This window comes from Serinus canaria, chromosome 4 (genome assembly GCF_022539315.1).
Source record: "Serinus canaria isolate serCan28SL12 chromosome 4, serCan2020, whole genome shotgun sequence".
Lineage (NCBI taxonomy): Eukaryota > Metazoa > Chordata > Aves > Passeriformes > Fringillidae > Serinus > Serinus canaria.
The window spans coordinates 32431012-32449883 of NC_066317.1; the positions used below are offsets into that span (position 1 = coordinate 32431012).

General features: G+C 37.2%; 2 long non-coding RNA genes across 2 annotated transcripts in view; one reads left to right on the forward strand and one right to left on the reverse strand.

Moving 5' to 3' along the window:
• The window catches only part of LOC127059594 (uncharacterized), an 876248-nt gene that overhangs the window by 541498 nt on the left and 315878 nt on the right, over positions 1 to 18872 (forward strand). The gene's annotated exons all lie outside the window — the stretch shown is intronic.
• Positions 1713 to 18872, reverse strand: LOC115485334 (uncharacterized). Its single transcript, XR_003946098.2, has 4 exons — positions 18483 to 18872; positions 17144 to 17213; positions 12482 to 12649; positions 1713 to 2598 (listed from the first exon to the last, which is right to left on the reverse strand). It is a non-coding gene; the product is annotated as an uncharacterized LOC115485334 (long non-coding RNA).

The window sequence follows — 18872 nt, forward strand, 5'->3', positions numbered from 1 at the left end:
TACTGGTTTTGTGGGATTCTGTTCCTCAGAAAAGCTGCTGCAAGGCCCTTTATGTCAGAAAAATTAGTTATTTCCCAGGAGCATGTAACACCAATCTCCCCCTCACACATCATCACACCTGCAGTCAGCAGGGGCCCTCAAATGTTGTTCCTTTCACAGAAGAGATGGATGAAAAAAGCAGTGAATGAGACTGAAAACTCTGTGGTACTTGTTTTTCCTCTTGATCTGAAATAGTCTAAAATTGGAGACCTTCCAGAAAGTTGTGGAAGACACCTGTGTGAGACTGCTAGAGAGGGAAGAAGGAATCACTTCTCAGAGATGGAGTGCAATGAAGAAATCTGTATGCAGGACTACATAATTACTTCAACACATCCAGGATCCTACAGTCTTAGTAACTGTATGGGAAAAGAATAATAATAAAAAGTAGATATTTGGATATGCAGTTTTGATTATTTTAAGATCAATTTATTGTAAGTCCTTGGAGTCTTATACATCATACATACATACCTGATATGTGCTCTGACTGAAACAACTTCACCTTGTAACACAGCTCCAGCACCAAACTACCCTTTGCTTTTAAGCTATTCACTCCATTTTTATTGTTCCATGCAGAGGTTTAACCCCAGCCAGCAGCCAAGTACCACACAGCTGCTGCTTACTGCCACACCAGTGGAACTGGGGAGAAAATCAGAAGGGCAAAAGGTAGAAAACTCACAGGCAGAGATGAAGACCTTTTAGCAGGGAAAACAAAAGCCACACACACAAGCAAAGCAAATAAAGGAATTAATTCTCTGCTTCCCATGCCAGGCAGGTGTTCAGCCATCTCCAATCATCACATGTACTGATGATTTGGAAGGACAAGCACCATCACTCCAAATATTCCCCCCTTCCTCTTTCCCCCCACTTTATACACTGAGCATGATGTCATTTGGTCTGGAATACCCCTTTGGTCAGCTGGGGTCACCTGTCCTGGCTGTGTCTCCTCTCAGCCTCCCATGCACACTCAGTCTCCTCCTCAGTGTGGCAGTATGAAAAGCAGAAAAGGCTTTGGCTCTGTGCGATCCCTGCTCAGCAATAACAAGAACATCTCTATGTTATCAACTCTGTCCAGCAGAAATCCAGAACACAGCCCCATATCAGCCACTGGGAAGAAAATTAACTCTACCCCAGCAAAAACCAGTACATCCCATTACATAGCACAACAGGTCTAAACCTGATTAAAGATTCTGTTGTATTACTACCATAAAAATGTTTCAAGAGAACAGAAATAGAAAAAATTATTTACATCTCTCAAAATGAGAGTTTGATTAGATCAAGATATTCCTAAAAGCTATGGGAATACTGCAACTTATTGGTACTTGTTCAAATATCTGAAAGGTAAAGGTTTGTTTTCCATACTTTGGTGATTGCTTTTGCTGAAATACAACTTCCAGCCTGTGTCCTTAAGTAGGAATATTGACAAAAGACAAGGCTATACTAATAATTTAATGACCAACAAAAACAAGACAAAAAATCCCCAAAAACTCAGAAAAAAACCCCAAACACACAAACAAACAACAACAACCAAAAAAAAAAAAAAAAACCAAAAAACAAAAAAACCCACCCAAAACTAAGAAAAAAAAACAAAAAAAACCCCCAGAAAAACCCCAAACTCAGAAAAGGTTTTCATGTAAAGAACACAAAATAAATTGATAGTGGTTTATTTTCTTTGGTTATAGTACTTACTTCAAGCACTATAGAAAACTGACTTCTCCTTTACATGCATGGATTTCATGAGATAATGCTTACAGTAAACCCGTAATTTATGATGTTAAACAAGAACTAAAAAGCAGAGCTCATTCTAACTATTGTTAGAAATGCAAATGACCTTGCTGTTGATTGTTTACAGCAGAAATAAAGACAGCATCTGTGTTACCCTGTTTAGGCAATAGCATCCAAATAAAGATTTTACACATTCATTTTTAACAAATAAGAGGTATAATAAGAGAAGACACAGCCAGGCTGATTCTATGTTTGTATCACTTTATATATTTACTCTTCATGATACATAGTGTTATTTGAAGGATGGCAAAAAAGAAATAAAAAATATGAAAAAAAATCCTTTTTCCTCTCTGAAACATTAACTTCTATTTTCATAACAGTGTTTGAACCACACTAAGCACCCCAACAGGAATGGTCTTCACACATCTGTGGGATTTCCTTGGCAAAGCCAAAAGCAGTGTTAATCTGCATTTTGGTGGTGCTGTACAGAGAGGTGACTTCCATAATATTTTAGTGTTGTTTAACAACAGCCATACTAAGGAAAAAATAGAGCTAAGCTGCAACAGCATACTTTTTTTTCTTTTTTTTTTTTTTTAAGCACAAGTAAAATTTGCTTTGTTCATTTAAAATTAACATTAATAGTATCTAAAGCACACAGGTGGATATAACCTGATTTAAGCCGGTCTTGCATGACTTTTTCTGTAGCTTCACCTTCTGGTCTTTCTGCTCCCAGGTTCAGTAATAACAGAAGACAGTGAGAGCCCTCTCCTGGTGAACAAAATTTATCTCCCTCCAGCTGCTGCTTGCCGACCAAAGATTCTGAGACAGATATTCCAGCTGTAAAAGAAGATAACACTTATAATGTACTCTCAAGGTTTTTTATTTATTAATACTTTTCTTAGGCTAAAAAAGTCACAAAACAAAGATTTTATTTTCCAAATACCACCTTATAAAGTGAAGCAGAAAGTCAAGGTTTTTTCTCAAAAACCTTCTTTCTGCAAAGAAATACTACCTTCAATATACTTTCACACCAGTAGAAATTTTGTATGGCTAAGGCTGACACCCATCTGGAATGTTTTAAATAAAACTTGAAAGATTTGTTTGTTAGTGATAGGTATTGAGAAAGTTGTGTGCACAGAGTCAATTCTCAGACAGGGAATGAATGAGCCAGCACAGTCTGAAGACCCTGAGGCACCTAAAGGGAGCTCTGGGATCCTCTGAGATGGGAGTGGGGAGAAAGAAATGCGCTCCTGCCTAGAGCCTTTCTCCTGTGTAATCAACCAGAGACAGCCCATGCTGGGTGCATAAGTTCTTCTTTCATGCTGCCAAAACTGAAGCTTTTTCTAGGATTTCCCCTTCACTCCTAGCACATGAATGGGGTAGCCTGCCCACATTATTCAGAAAAGGGAGGAGCATATATTAAACACAATATCCATTCCCTATAGGTCTATAGTTGCTGTTATTAAATTTTGCACTTTCCTTAATACCTATACTCCTAACATGAATTTGGCTTATTCTCCTGCTGTGCTCTCCCCTTTCCCCGTAGCAAGCACTCAATTTAGGTTGAAACACTGTCTCTCTTTCACTTGCACTTCTGCTTATCTTCTTAGTCTGATTTACTGTATTAATTTTAAGGATGCTGTGTCTCTCTATTCCATGACTTTTAAGGCCTGAGAAGAATTTTAAGTTAAAAATATTTTAAGTTTTAATCAGACTAAGTCAAGGAACTACCAGACATGCTTGGGTCCAGCTTACTGTCTAGATAGCATCTCAGTAGGCTGAAAAGGCAGTTTAAGTAATGTTGACAAAGTAAGAATGCATACATGCTTAAAGCAAAGCTTAGGAGCTTTGAGATCTTCAAGCTTCAGAATACAGAGGCAACAAACACCTTTCCATTGCTGTGGGAGTGAAGCATTAGAGCTGTGATCACACCCCCATGTCTTGGGGAGCAGAGGACTCCATACAGCAGTTTCACAAGTGTTCTTCTGGGGAGCAATGATGGTCCAGGCAGCCTAAAAAGAACTCACTGATCATTTGCATCAAAGTCATCTCAGCTGAAAGCCAAGCCTTATCCAGATTGAAAGCAACCCAGAGAGGTTTATGGGCCTGTTTTTCTGTGCACTAGCATAAATTGTGTTGCCTTATCTGAAGATTTTGCATGGAGATGGCAGAGGTTGGCTGTGTAGCAACTGCTAGTGGAAGAAATGTTCAGAAAACAAGGAGTTTAATATATGTACTTTGCTCTTAATGTTGACACATGGCTGGTTAAGGTGTGGTGTGTAGTCAGTGTATCGAGTTAGAAAAGCTGTATACACTGAAACTGTTACACACTGGATAACTTTAATGATAGGCAATTTTCAATCAGTTATAAAAACAAGTGTTTCACAATGTAAATTTTTCTGCTCGAAAAGGGAAGTTCTAATTCTAATTCTCTTAGCACACAGTTTTTTTTCCTCAGCAAGAAGGAAAACATGAGCAGTGAGTTATTATATGGAAGAGCCTTCCATGATTTCAGAGACCAACACTCCCAGTTCAGCTTGCACTAGCACTGTTATCTCTTGTAGATGTCAAAGAGCTGAAATACAGTAAAGCCTCCTTATTAAAAGGACATACTTTTATATAAATATTAGCTTGGGTTCCCATTTCATATGATCTCATACAAGATCTCCTCTGTTTCATTTAGCGCAACAAAGCACATTAACCCTGCTATTTCTAGCTTCAGCTAGAAGCTAGAGTCCACTGTAGCAACAAGACATAAGTCTCAACTGGGAGAAGTAATGTTTGGAGGCGGAGTAGTGTTGGCCAAACTGATTCCTAGGCTACTATGGCTGAAATGTGCTGTAAAGAGTCAAACTGACAGCTAGGAAAACACTTTAGTATGAAACAACTTCAAGATTACTTTTTTGATTTCATTTTTCACTGCCATTTTTTTCTTTTTTTCCTAGTCTTTTCCTTAAATAAACAAATATATTTTGGTCTCTGAAATTCTGTGTTATTAAGGGTAAGCTCAAATGACACCAGTAGGTAGAGGTCTCATTGCTTGTCTGGAACTGAATAATTGCAGTGAAATGCTGTACAAAGCAAACCACCTCAGAGCATTTGTAGTCTAAAATGGAAACTGGGACATGTGTTGTGCAAAGCTAAAAAGATCAGTCCGAGGACTTACATCTCTAAGTGAGACAACTCAAGAACTTGCTCTAAGCCATTGACCAGGTTTGTTGTATCAAAAAAGGAACAGAGAGATCACTGATAATACTGAATAATTCCCAAATTAGCATGGGAGCCATGAGGACCCTAAATAAATACACCTAAGTAGGGGCAAGTTTTCAGAAGTGCTAAATGCTCTGCAGACATCCCTGTAATCGGGGCAAAAGAAACCATAGAAAAACCTCAAAGAGTGAACATGTTTCTTGCTGACCTCCATTCAGGAGATGAGAAGAAAGAGGAGGGCTCTGCTGGCTGCCACTTGCTTTTCTGGAGCTGCTCTTACGCTCTTGACTCACATGCTTCACAAGCAGGTAAAGCAGAGAGCACATGTTAACTTCAAATTTTCCACGTTTTTGAGGCCCTGGAGAAGTCTTGTCCCTCTTTCTCTCTGTTGCTGTACTAAATCCAAGCAGAAATACCTGGGAGCACTTCCCAGGTCTGAGCTCACCTTCTTGTCCTGTCCCCATACCAGTCTGTGAGAGCAAGGCATGGAAGGTGATACAGGATAACAGGAGAACTAGACACAAGATATGATTCCTCAGATACCTAATGTCCCATTTGAGTACAGCCAAGAAGCCTACTTCCATTCCAGCTTATTTAATCTAGTAAAATTATTTTGGGTAAGCCAGTGGAAGAACCAGCTCACCTAGGCAACAAGTAAAAAATAAAAAAAAGGAAAAAGGAATGACTTAGTTCCTTCTCTAATTCAGTAAACTCATAATTGTCTCATTCAGTAAACTAATGAGGTGTGCTATTTTAGAAGGGATTATATGAGATGATTATTTTAATCAATTAAAGTGTGGCAAATATTGTGTCATATAGTCCTTTAAATTAATGGTATGCTTTCATCTACAGTCACATGGATCATGCTGATCATCTGTATTTATACATAGCAGAAGAGAAGATGATTTCTAATTAATAAATACATTTCTAGCAAAAAAAAGGTAAGTTGGTGAACTGCATAAAAAGACAGTATTAATGAAAAGTTAGTAGAAACCCCTAGTAATGCCTTTGAATGACACCTACAGAAAAAAAGGGCTCTTACATAAACAAACTGCAGACTGTAAAGGGACACTATTAATACAATGCATAATTAATCTGTAAATTTATTGTCAAAAGTACTGCAAAGGTCAAAATCTTTGAACTGCATCACTTAATGACAAAACAAAAGCACTTTTACACAAAGCCCTTTTTATACCTGCTAAGTGATAAAAGTATTTAATCATGAGATCACAGGCTCAGTTGTAAATTAGTTGAAAAAAAAACAGCGCATGAATAAAATATTCTCTGACTGCCACTTGGAGGTTCTAAGCCACACCCGTCCCTGGTCTGATCCATTTACAAATGGCTACAAAATTCCACCTGAAACAGCTGAAGTTTTAAGACAACACATGTTACAAAAATCCCCCACCATGTCTAATACTTTCTGATACAATGTTTACAGAAATCTAAGGACAACTGATCAAAACAAAAACTGTAGTGGTGATAACGAATTTTTTCTGTGTGCATTTACCAGTTCAGTTCCTCTGAACCAATTAACTGAAGATAACAGTTAGGCAGATACTGTCATAAACAAACAGCTGTGATGCTCATGGTACCTGCCTAACAAGGTCTCCACAGGGATTTGAAATTTAACTCACTAAAATAATTCTTGTTCTAGAGTAAAAATAGGGCACAAAAGTGTATCATTAAGAGCATCTTTTTCTTGTAGAAACCAGTATAACTAGATGCCAATGCAAGAACTGGCTAAAGGAATTTATAAATATTCTCATTTCTATCATCAATCTATTTCTGGATTAAATTGAGGTATTGCCCTTCTAATATAAAACATTTGAAGCCTGATGTCCAGTACTTCTGTTTTAGGAAGCATTAAGCACTGTAACCCAGACTTTCAAATAGGGATAACATGAATAGATCCCTTGGGTATTTTTGAAGAAGTTTCAGATCTGTCACTAACCATTAAAAATCTTATAGAACTTAAAGCTACATGGAAGTGGTGAGGAAAAAAAAAATCCTTATCAAAGATTCAGCTAAAATATAGTGTTGAAAGTTCACACAAAAGCAATCAAGTGTGTATGAGACAAGACAGCTCAATGTTTCTACAAAATTGCTTCATTACAGAAGAAAAATAGCACAAACAGTTTTTCAAAGAGTGAGCCTCTTGCAGGAAATGTTTTTCTTTATACCTAGACCTTCACTTTTCAGTGGACAGGCATTTCAAACTGATTCTTCCAATTACAGTACCCCAGTGAAAAGCATCAAGTAACATCAGAGAGAGCTTCAGCTTGTCTTCCCATTCCCTCAGTGAAATGCATCTACCTGGTTAACAATGCATCTGTCTAACTGAATTGCTCAACAGAGCATCAAGAAACAAGCTGAGGCATGCCATAGTGGGCATGGAAATGACTTTTCATTAAAAATTTATTGTGACAGGTATTCCTTGGTGATTCAAGGAAGCCATAAAGCTCTCCTGCCTCCCTGCACTCACCACTATGAGCAAGGCTGGTGTTGCAGCAAACGCCCAGCTTACTCTCTCCTTCTCACACCTCTGGGACCTTTCAGGTTACATATGGCAATGCTACCGCCCTCATGTTCCCAGTTAGGCTAGTACTCATTTTAAAAATCCACTTTATTATGGACATGCAGACTTCCCCTTTACCACCTCTGATTTTGGCCATATTCTAATTGTTCAAAATCTGGTTGCTATTAGTTCATAAAAATTGCAACTGTAAAATAATGCTCATAGCATGCATTAAAGCTTTTCTTTTAAAGTGTCTACTTTTGCTCCATCCTTTCATAACCCTTCTTAAATTTTTCTTTTGCAATAGTTGATGGTAATAGCTGTGGATAAATGGGTTATTATTTGAAGTGTCAGATGAACAGAAAGAAAAATTTCATAGTGAAAGCAGAAAATGCCCACAAAGTAGAAAACTGCTTTTCAATATGTCAGACTTTTCCAAACCAAACCAGTTCTTCTTGATAGAAATTGTCACATTTAGGAACAGACTTTCTTTGTGAAGTCTGAAAATGAAAACATTGTGATCTGTGAGAGATGATAAAACCAACACCTTCCCAAATATCCTTATTTTTGCAATATAGATCTTTGAAAGAAGACAAAATATGACAAATCAAAAAACTATTAGGCAATTATTAAACTTACATAACACTGTATGAAACATTAGGGAAATTCATTTTTAAGATGATAAAGTTCTGTTTTTCTCTATTTAGAATAAAACACCTTCAATACTTTTATGCTCATTATTATCAGCAGAAACTCCTGAAATTATGCTGATAACTTGTTTCAACAGATGCAACAAAATATGACCAACTTCCCCTTCCAGATAGGGCAAAACTTCTCTTTTGAGTTAGTCAGCCTTGGTTTTTAGAGGGTATTTGTCGTTATTATATTGCAAAGGTTCTCTATTGCTAGAGTTTTGTACCTCCTTGATGTTTCTCATAGGCAGCTCCTCTAGGCACTGACTCTTCCTTCTTCTCCTAGGAGCCAACTGACTCCAGTGGCCCTCAACCAACCAATCCACTCTTCTATAACACTTTTTTTCTTACAGGCTAAAAGTCAGGCCTCTTCCTAATCTCTAATAATTGGCTCAGCTGCAACTCCTTAGGGGTAAGATTACTTTCTATACTGCCTTTAATTTCTTATATTGTATCCCCCTACAGGTATCCCTTTGATATAAAAAAAAGCTTTTGTCTATGTCCTTCTAACAGCTCTGCCTGCAGAGCTGTGACCTCCCTGTTTTCTAAGAAAAATGGTTCTCATGATGTAAGAAAATGCTTCTCCTGACCATCTGCTTGAGAAATGTATGCATAAATACTTTTTTCAGTAATATAAATGCAAAATCACTATGACCATGGGAGCTAAATGCAGAGAAAAGCCTCTCTGAACACTTGCTATTGGCTGCTGTGACTCTCCAAAAGCCAGGAGCCACACAAAGTCACAAAGCCTACATAACATTCTGCTGACATGTGTACAACAAACAGTAATGTCCACGCACTTTAACATGAGTCCTCTGTATTGATTATTCCTTTTTGGCAGGTGCTAAGTTAGGAGCAGCTGAGGGTGAAAGCAGAATCAAGTTGAAAGCCTGACACAGAGAACTAGTCCCTTGGTGAAGCCATGCTGGATGCCTCAAATCACCTCCCTGTCTTCCATGGGCATAAACAGAGCTTCTAGAAGGATCTGTTCAATGACCGTCTCAGGCACAGAGAAGAGAAATGCATGCAATAGGATTTAACACTGAAGCATCAGAAAGCAAAGAAACACTCCTTTTGAAGTCACTTTTTTTTTTAAATAAATCATTGGAAACAAGAATAGTGAGTTAATTTAGCTCCTAGATTCCACATGATGTCATGCAATAAAACTGTATCTTCCTGCCCTGGCATTGTTTCACTATAAACTAAATGAGACTACAGAATGGCACATGTCATTTTGAAACTCTTCCAATTATCTCTTAAAAAAAAAAAAGAAAAAAAATCAGATTTACTGCTTTTTCTTCTCATTTTTTGTGATACCAAATGTACAGTCTGACTAATTTATCTGGTTTACTTTTCTGCCTATACAAATGAAATTATTTCCAGAAGCTCATTAGGAGTAATAGCTCCTAATGTAATAGTAACAGTAATAGTAAAAGGAGGGAATGGTCAGCCAAGGTAACTGGCCTTACTAATCATGAAAAAAAAAAAAGAAATTCAAATTCATCTATGTATGTCTATACTTGCCCACACAATTCACTATTTAACAACAATATTTAATAATTAGTGTGACTTGAGTAGATTGTGCTCTTCATATACTTAAGCAGACACAGAACACTGAATCAATCTACCAGATCTGGTTGTTTTCATGAAAAATCACCAAGAATTATACAATTAATATATTTCACAACAGACTTGTGTTTGGGAGACATTCAGACACACAAGGCAGATTTCACAAAAAATGCTTCTCTTTCTCAGGAGCTCTGAATTTTATTCTGAAAATGGTGTAAGCTGATGCTGTGAATAATTAATTGAAGACTACTGCCTCTGTCCATTTGTCAGTAAAGCAAATAAAATGATGATGCCCAGCATGATGAAGTATTTCAGGATTTCTTGGGGACAAGAGTACAGCTAAGTGACTACACACCTCAATCATTGAATGATGGACACTCCAAGATGGGTATATTGTTCACAACCTTGGGATGAATTTCAAAGCTGACAAAGTTTCAAGCCAGACTTTTGCTACAGCTTTAACTTACATAATTGTTATGCATAACAGTCCAGCTAGATTTATGGGAGTCAAGGTTATATTTCTTCCCTATATGTGAAAAATAGAAAGCAAATATAGTTTGAAGATATGTGGTCTTCTGTTTTCTTGACACACCAGGAATCATATAGACAATGTGGTTTCAAATAAGTGATTTTTGTAAAAAAATAACAAATTTCAGCTACAAGTTTCTAGGCATGAATTTAATTGCAAGACTCAAACATCATTTGCAGGGAGTTACTAGATTATTTGTGTATCTCCTGGCAAATATACTGTAGGGCCTTTCTGTGGATTGTTTGTACCTGACAACAGCAGACCCTCAAAACCTCAGGTAAACTGCCAGCACCTCCAGATACAGTAAAGTCTCCCATAGTTGCCTGATGTAAGGAGACTTATAAAGGATGGTGCCTATGGACCCTTTCCTATGAGTTATATTTCAACCTCATGAAGACACATGGTCATATTTAAAAGAGATTAGAGGTTAGATTAGATTGCTATGGGGGGCATTAAGATTTCAGAATGGGATGAACTTGACCTTTTCAGTTCCCCATAATCCTCTATTTCCATATATGTTGTTACTGGACAGCACTCCGTCAGTCATACAAACCAACTCTCTGTGGTTCAAGCACTGGGAAACACCTATGCATGAATGGATTTTAAATATTGTTGGGGTCAGGATTTTTGTATGGGAAGGAATAAAAGTTTTGCTAAAGGTGGCTCCAGAATCAGCACTTCATAATCGCTTGTAACTCCCACTTGTATCACACCATGATACAATGCAGCAATTGTCAGTAACATTTTTGCACAGCTCCAAAAGACATAATTCAATTTCACAAATTTACATCACAATGGCCCAGAAGAAGAATGAATTTTGGTGCAACTGCACAAGCACAGCAGGGTTGGAACCAGAACTGGCCTCAGCGTGCAACAATCCAACACCACACACCAGCTTTTCTGCCCTGAAATACTGCAATGGAAGATGGAACTCAAAGTCATGGACTGAACAAAGTCAATGGACATTTACAGGGATGGTGCATAGACTAAGGACATGATATCTGTATATACTTATATATATGTAGAGATAGAGATAGAGAGATAGAGAGATAGAGAGATAGAGAGATAGACAGACAGACAGACAGACAGACAGACAGACAGATAGATAGATAGATAGATAGATAGATAGATAGATAGATAGATAGATAGATAGATAGATAGATAGATAGATAGATAGATAGATAATCTCAAATGACCAGAAAGATGATGGTGGTTAACTGGGATGTATTGGGAAGTATGGGATATGGGCAGGATGCAAATGGTTTGGAATAAGGAGTAGATACTGTCCTGGATTTGTCAAGGATAGAGTTCGTTTGCATCCTAATAGCTGGTACAGTCTGTGTTTTATGTTTCATATGAGAAGAATATTGAGGACACACTGGTGTTTAGTTGTTGCTAAGTAGTGCTTACTTTAAGTCAAGGACTTTTCAGTTTCCTGTGCTCTGCCAGTGACTACGACATGCAAAAATGGTTCTGTACTCTACACATATAAGTGCCTATCATACTATTTCAGTTATGGTCACTTCAGTTAATGTTGTTTTAGCTGCTTCTTAACCCCAGTTTTAATGATTTTTCCCTCTCCCCTCATTCAAAAGCAAAAGGCAAGGTAGAGAAACTAGCATCTTGAAACCATAATTATATTCCCTCAGGAAATACTGTCAACAGTAGGTGCCTTTAGTTTGTTCAAAAATCAAGACATTTTGAATTACTAGCAAATGCAGAAATTATTTAATTATTTCTGTACAGTTTTATGCAGTGGTACTTAATTTTAAAAATAATGGGGGTTTTCATTTCGCTTTAGCCCAAGCAGCAGAATTATATTTCCCATGCCTGCTATATTACATGACAAATAATAAAGATCTGAAACCTCAAGAGCTGTAACTTGAAATACTGGCTTGAATGAATGCTGTACCTAAGGAAATGTAATGTTAAATCTTATTCCACACATGGAAGCTCCAGCTTATAAAAGCTGAAAGTCTGGCTGGAGAGCTTTTTGGAACAGACTTTCTGTTGCCGTGTTTTGCCTTTCTCCCACCAGTGACAAACCAAGAACTTCTCGGTTCCTGGCCTGGCCATGCAGATTACCACTGGTATACCGTGGAATTCAATACTGATGTGAATGCATCTGAGCTTGCAGCCTGGAAGGCCATTTAGCCAGAAAAAATAAACAACAAACCTCCAAATAAGTAAACTTTTACTTACCATGGCAGGACATACATGCTGGAGACACAATTGCTCATAAGCACTACAACAGGGACACTGGGGCAGGGAACATGTTTTTTCCAGAATCCCTCCAAAATAGCTTCCAAGTCTCTGCAGCAGTGAGCAAAACGATTCCGAGGTCTGATTTGTGCATCACAGTCTGATTTTCTAGAATGCAATGTTATTTAATATAAAGACCTTCTGTGAGTTAAAATGAGTTAAAATAATTTCAAAATTGTTTTTATAAATAAGTTCCTTTATTTTTTAAAGAAGTTTCTTTTCCTACTTTTTATTCCAGAAACTTTTTGTTTTGGTTTGAGATTCATAATTTCACAGGGAAGGGAACTAATGATTAATAACAACACCAAAGATGAGAGCCACAGCCTATTAAGCATTTCATTCAGTACACTAGCCTTGTAATACTGTCAAAGTTTTTATACTCAAACATAATTTCTTTTTATCCTGTTTTAAATACCAGAAGCTAAACAACAATTTTAAGTCCACTGAGGGCTTTTTTTCCCCAAAGTAATTCTTAACATCCAAAGATATTGCAAAAGATGTCATCGCATTTGCTGTGTCAGGTCACAGCCAGTGGGAAAATTGCCTTTGGTGGATGGTACGGTTATACCACTTCAGAGCTACTCAGGAACAGCTCTGAACATGGAAGCAGAGTTTTACAGGACTTCATCACCATGATTCTATGCCATTAAATTACACAGAGGTCATGGAAGGTCTTTGCCTAGAGACAGTTTCAGTTTCACACAACAGAATTTCATTACACAGCAGTCACTGTGGCACACAGTGATGGCTTTTATACTGATAGCATTCAGTAATGATTTAGATCACACTAATTGTTAAGTCTGTGCTCCCAATGTTTCTTAGAATACAATCAATAATAATATGATAATTTTTAATTTTCTGAATATTATTCATAAGGACCTACTAGTCCCCCATTTTCATGATTGAGGCTCCTCTGCCAAAAGAAATATTACTATTTATTAGGGTATGATTTTTTTTAAGGAATAAACACACTATTGAATATGGGTTGAGATACTTCTCAGTCTAAGTGATTTTAGAGATTTTTTACAGTTTGCAGAGGATGAAATGATCCAAACTCTACCAATTACACACACCAAAACCTGAAAACAATCCAAGCTCATCCTTATTTTCCTCTTTTTCTTAAAGGTTAATTCCTTCAAATAGGCACTAATGAAATCATAGGAATTAAAACAGAAAACATTAAAGGGACTAAGGAGATAAATGGAATTACTAGGATTGTAGAATGTTTACAAGGAGAATTTATATTTATTTAATGAGGAAAGCTAGACAATCAGCCAAATAAGTCAAACCAAATTTTAAATAATATAGTTTTGGAATAGGTATAAAGCAATAAGCCTGAATATGTTTATCTAGACTATGCCCAGATCACTCTTGCAGACTCAGTTTGAAACTCAGAAGTATGCAGAATATCTACTGAAAAAAGCCCAAAAACATTGTAGGAGAGGCAAAACATGCTATGCTGCTACAGAATTTATGGGGATTGCATGTTTTTAAACTGAAAATATCAGGGAGTTGAATACGTGCACATTTAAACTTTGCATAACACTGTGACATGTTTTGCCAGCAGTAATGAGAGAGACTACTCTGAGTTTGAAATAAAAAAGGAATTAAAAATTAGTATGAACAACAAAATCAGAAATTATTTGTAGACTCGCCTGATTATTTGTAGGCACCTGACAACACAATATGCCTGCTGGAGGAGCTGAGGAAAACCTCCTGAGACCTGATGAAATCCCAGAAAAGATTGAATTTCTGGAGTCAGCTCATCTAAAATAATATACAATATGTTCATGTAATAGCCTCAACTGCTGCAGCTACAGAGCCTGAAGATTGAAAAGGACAAGAAGGAAAGAGACCACTCAAATGAGACAGATAGATTAAAAAATTACATGCTGTCACTCAAATTTTAATGAAAGCATTGAGATTGCAATCTTTTCACATTTTTCTGTTTCACACAGTATTAAGATTTTTTTTTTTTTTAGGCTAACTCAGTAACCATCTTTGTATTGTCAGAGAATTTCATCCTTATTTCTCCGTTTTTAGCATTTGTATAGTGAAAATATCCTGATATATCAAGGGTCTGATGAATTTACCAGAGATTAGATTAAATTCGCTATCGAAGAAAAAAGTCAAAGTCTCACAAGAATAAAATTTTGTCTGCAACTTCACAAATGGGTATATTTGAATGGTTATAAAGAGAAATTCTTCAAATGGATGACCAGACAGGCTAAACAGAAGTCTAAGCAGAGACAGAAGAGTTTCTTCTCTACATTTCAGACATATTGCCCAGATATATCTGCCCCTACACTAAACTTTGGATCACTTTATCTGAGATTTAGCCACTGGGCACATCATGGGCTCCAAGAAACTGTGGGTTCCAGAGAATCTGTTGAAAATCTTTGTATATTGACACACTTGCATGCACCCTGACTGGAATAATTTGGTCCAGAAAGGTGTCTGCAAAATAGAGCATCTAAATGATCTAGTACAAAATATTTTCTTTTCTTTGCTGAAGCTGCCATGCTATACAGTGACAGTATGTTATACTGTTACTCTGTAGGCCCATTTCTGGTTCTTTTCTCCAGAAATTTTTAAAGGTAGATACTTCTTCAGTTGATGTCTTGAAGCTGAAAACTTGCAGAGTATGCTACATAGCTCCCGTGTTACCACGGACTTGCAAGAGGTGAAGCATTGTAAGAGAGTCTCTGCAAAATCTATACAAATGAAGCAGCCAGAGCTCTCATTTTAAAAGGTTAAAGAGACAGATAAAAGGAGGCTCTGTCAAAAGGACTAAGTGGTCTTCTGATGTTCTGATTAGCAGCAGGAATCCATTAGGAAGTGCTTGAGTGTAATTAGAATTGAGAGATTAAAAGAATACAACAGTAGAAGCATTTAGAAAAAATAGGAAGTGCAGAAATAGGCAAGCTGCAACATTTTCAGAGGAGCATATAGCAGGTGTTTTTAGTAGTTTCTTGTGCAATATAGATTAGAAATGATTGTAAACCATGTAGGAAAGAGTGAGTTATGTAAATAGGTTCTTCTATCACACCTTTTCCTAGTTTGTCAGCACAAAAATTAAGATATCAGTGCAAAAAGCATCAGTATCAATGGCATAAGTAAAATTTACTGACTATAAGAAATGTAAAAAAAATTTCAGACAAATGCTAGAAAGTCTGGAACACAGGTTTTAAAACTTGGTTTTATTTAAAGCTTTCTTGAGTAATTTAAGTTGAATTTGTAGAAATATTACCTTAGCCACCCATGTTCACAGTCTGTAAACTGTGGACATAAACAATGGCACTGAATTGATGGGAATTTAATGTCAAAGCATAAGCCTGACTAAATTAAAAGCAAATGGCATTCCATTTATGAACTCAGGATACAGCAAATATTAAGGTCTGTCTTTAAACCAATGAATGCATCCTCAGATTTGCTGAAGCTCAGGCAGTCACCTAACTGTGACAACAATGAGCTCAATTATTTTCCTAAAGGTTGACTTAAAAATAACACACATCATGTATAATTTTCAGTACCTTATAAATCTTACCCAATTTATTTATATTTAAACAACAGTTTCTTTCATACCACCACTACTTGAGAAGATCTGACCTCTGCACATGCAGAAAGAGACTGGAATTCCTAGGAACATTTAATTAATGAGGAAGTTTGCAATAAATATACATTAAGTGAACCAGGGAGCTATATCCTTTATTCATTAAGATAATAGCACACGCAAAAATCACCTATTTAAGAGATATTAGCTTAAAAAATACACTAAACAGCTACAAGCATAACTGCAATTTTCTATTTCTACTGTACTGCTAGGTCTTATTGATAACATGTAATATACTCAGAAACTCTACATGTGTCTCCCCACTAAATGCATTACTACAAACACATTCAGACTTTGGCAGATCCTGAGACTGACTGCCCACTGTCCCCTCACTGATACAGTCTTCTTTGCTCATTACTTGTTTTTTCTTGTTTCTAAATGCAGCTGTTAATTGCTTTAATCTTTACCCGATTCCCTTGAACTCAGGAAATTTGTATTTTATTACAACTAAGCTGAACACAATTTTAAATTCCATTCTTATTAATGCAGTTATAACACTGTAAATGATATTTTTAAGAATATTCAGAAATCAGTGTCTTATGCCAATTGGTCCAATTCACGACATGTAAATGTCAGAATTTCTGAAAAGCTGATACATGCTATTGTCATTGTAATGGAGCCTCCTTCTTAGAACTGCATGTCTACTGTATCCTAAGTACCATACTGTAGTCACTGCTTTATAATATTTAACATAATACCATTTAGTAGTAACTAGAATTTAATAGCAAATCAGTTCAAGGTTGAAAGAATTAAACTGTATTTGATAAACCTACTTTATTTTGCTACTTTATTGTTTATTACTGAACACTGCAAGAAAGAGTCACAGGCAGCTATCCCTTTATTTTAATTAATGCATTTGTAATAACATCAGTAAAATTAAAGCAAAAAATGCAAATTAAGATCCAGTTATTAACATGCCAAACTTTGATTCTTGTATCTGTATCTACTGCCTCCCCCACAGGATAAATACATAACTTAGGAGAACTTACACAGCAATTACTCCACACAGCTGTCAAGACATTTTGCAAAAGATCCTTTGTAGATGGATTCAGTGAAGCACTAAAAAGGAAGGAAAAGATTTTCCAGATTACAAACTATTTAAAGAACAAGACCAGACTAGAAAACGTGCACATTTAATGGAACACTTTTTGTTTTGTAACTAGGTGATCAGATTAAATGCATCATCACCCAGAGGTCTCATTACAGTCAGTGGCAGAAGACCAGCTGAAAGGCACCTCAGAGCTGCCCATTAAATTTAAGTGTCTACAGAGTCTGTGTTTCTTTCTTACAGTTCCCATTAAAAACTTACGGTGGGTGCCTTTCAGCTCCAACTTCTGCCCCAGCCATGTCCCGCAGCTCAGAAGTGAAGCCAGTTGTACATCTGCTTCCCACCTAGCATTCCTCTGTGAAATGAAAGCTAGACGGAGACCACAGCAGTTTCTCTGTGGGATTTGGATGGGAGGGCCATCAAAATCTACCTATTGACATTCCCAGGCATGCATGCTCTAAAGCCTCCAAGCTGTTCATCGAAAGAAAGAATCTACAAATTACTTTTTTCATCTTTCATTTGTATTCATGAGTGGGCCCCACAGTCAAATGGTTTTCACTGCCATTTTATCTTATTGCCTGATTTCCTTCAGCATCCCTCGGTTAAATGTGAGCTGCTGTCCCAAGCAGATTTGAACAGTATTAAAACAGAGCCACTCCCCAGTTTGCTACTATGATTTCTGTGCTGTTTGACAGCATAACTCTAAACCTATTTACCTGAATGGACTATTTAAAATTCCGTGGCCAGTTTCCTGTCTGTGACTGCTACATCCTAAATTATTAGATTAAAATCCAAAATTGCTACTGTCACTGCCATCTGTAGCTGTTCTGTAAATCTATGAAACAGTTTCACTGCAAGTGCACAAAGAGATAATGCTGCAATACAAGCTGAATTAAGACTTTACTTTAGATAATCCTATACTTTCCTTATACATATATATAACTAAAATATTTAAAATATTTGTGGGCTTGCTGTTTAGGGACGATCTTTAAAATTAATATGTATCTTTATATATTATAAGATTTATCAGTGTCTGAAGAGCAAGTAGTACTGAGACCTAAAGATGGTTTCTCCTTTGAGCCTGCGATGCCTGGAGCTGAACAGTCACAAGTGCTTTTCCACAGGCCCGTGGCGTAGGTGCTGATCTGCTTGGAGGTGTCACAGGAGCATTGCTGCCAGAGATGGGGTTTTTTTCTCTTTTGGTGATGTCTGAGAGTTAGACTCTCCGGTAATTTTAAGTTTTGATTTTGGACATTCCAGAGGCTGTTTCTTTCTCTTACCAAGGGAAAGGCTGGTTTCCTCACACAGGATGTCAGCTTTTTATTGACTTTGTTCTATTTTCTTCAACTCAGCAAGGCTCCTTCTTTGTATAGGCAAAGCTGTGGAATTCCAGTTCTGGAATTTCTCCATCATAATGATCACTAGGTTCTTGGACTACTTCTACTTTTTCTTTTATCTCAACCTCACGGGTAGCAGCAGCAGCCCCATTAATTTCAGCTACCAAACAACCACCTCTAGCTGCTGCCAAGATATTACCCAGCACTCGATCAGGTCTCATTCCGGCGTGGCCTCCGCCGTGCTGTGTGGCCGCCCCTTTACGGTCACACCGGGAGCTCGGAGCCCCGGGCCCGGCCCGGCCCGCTCGGGGCCAGCGGCGCTGGGGGTGCCGC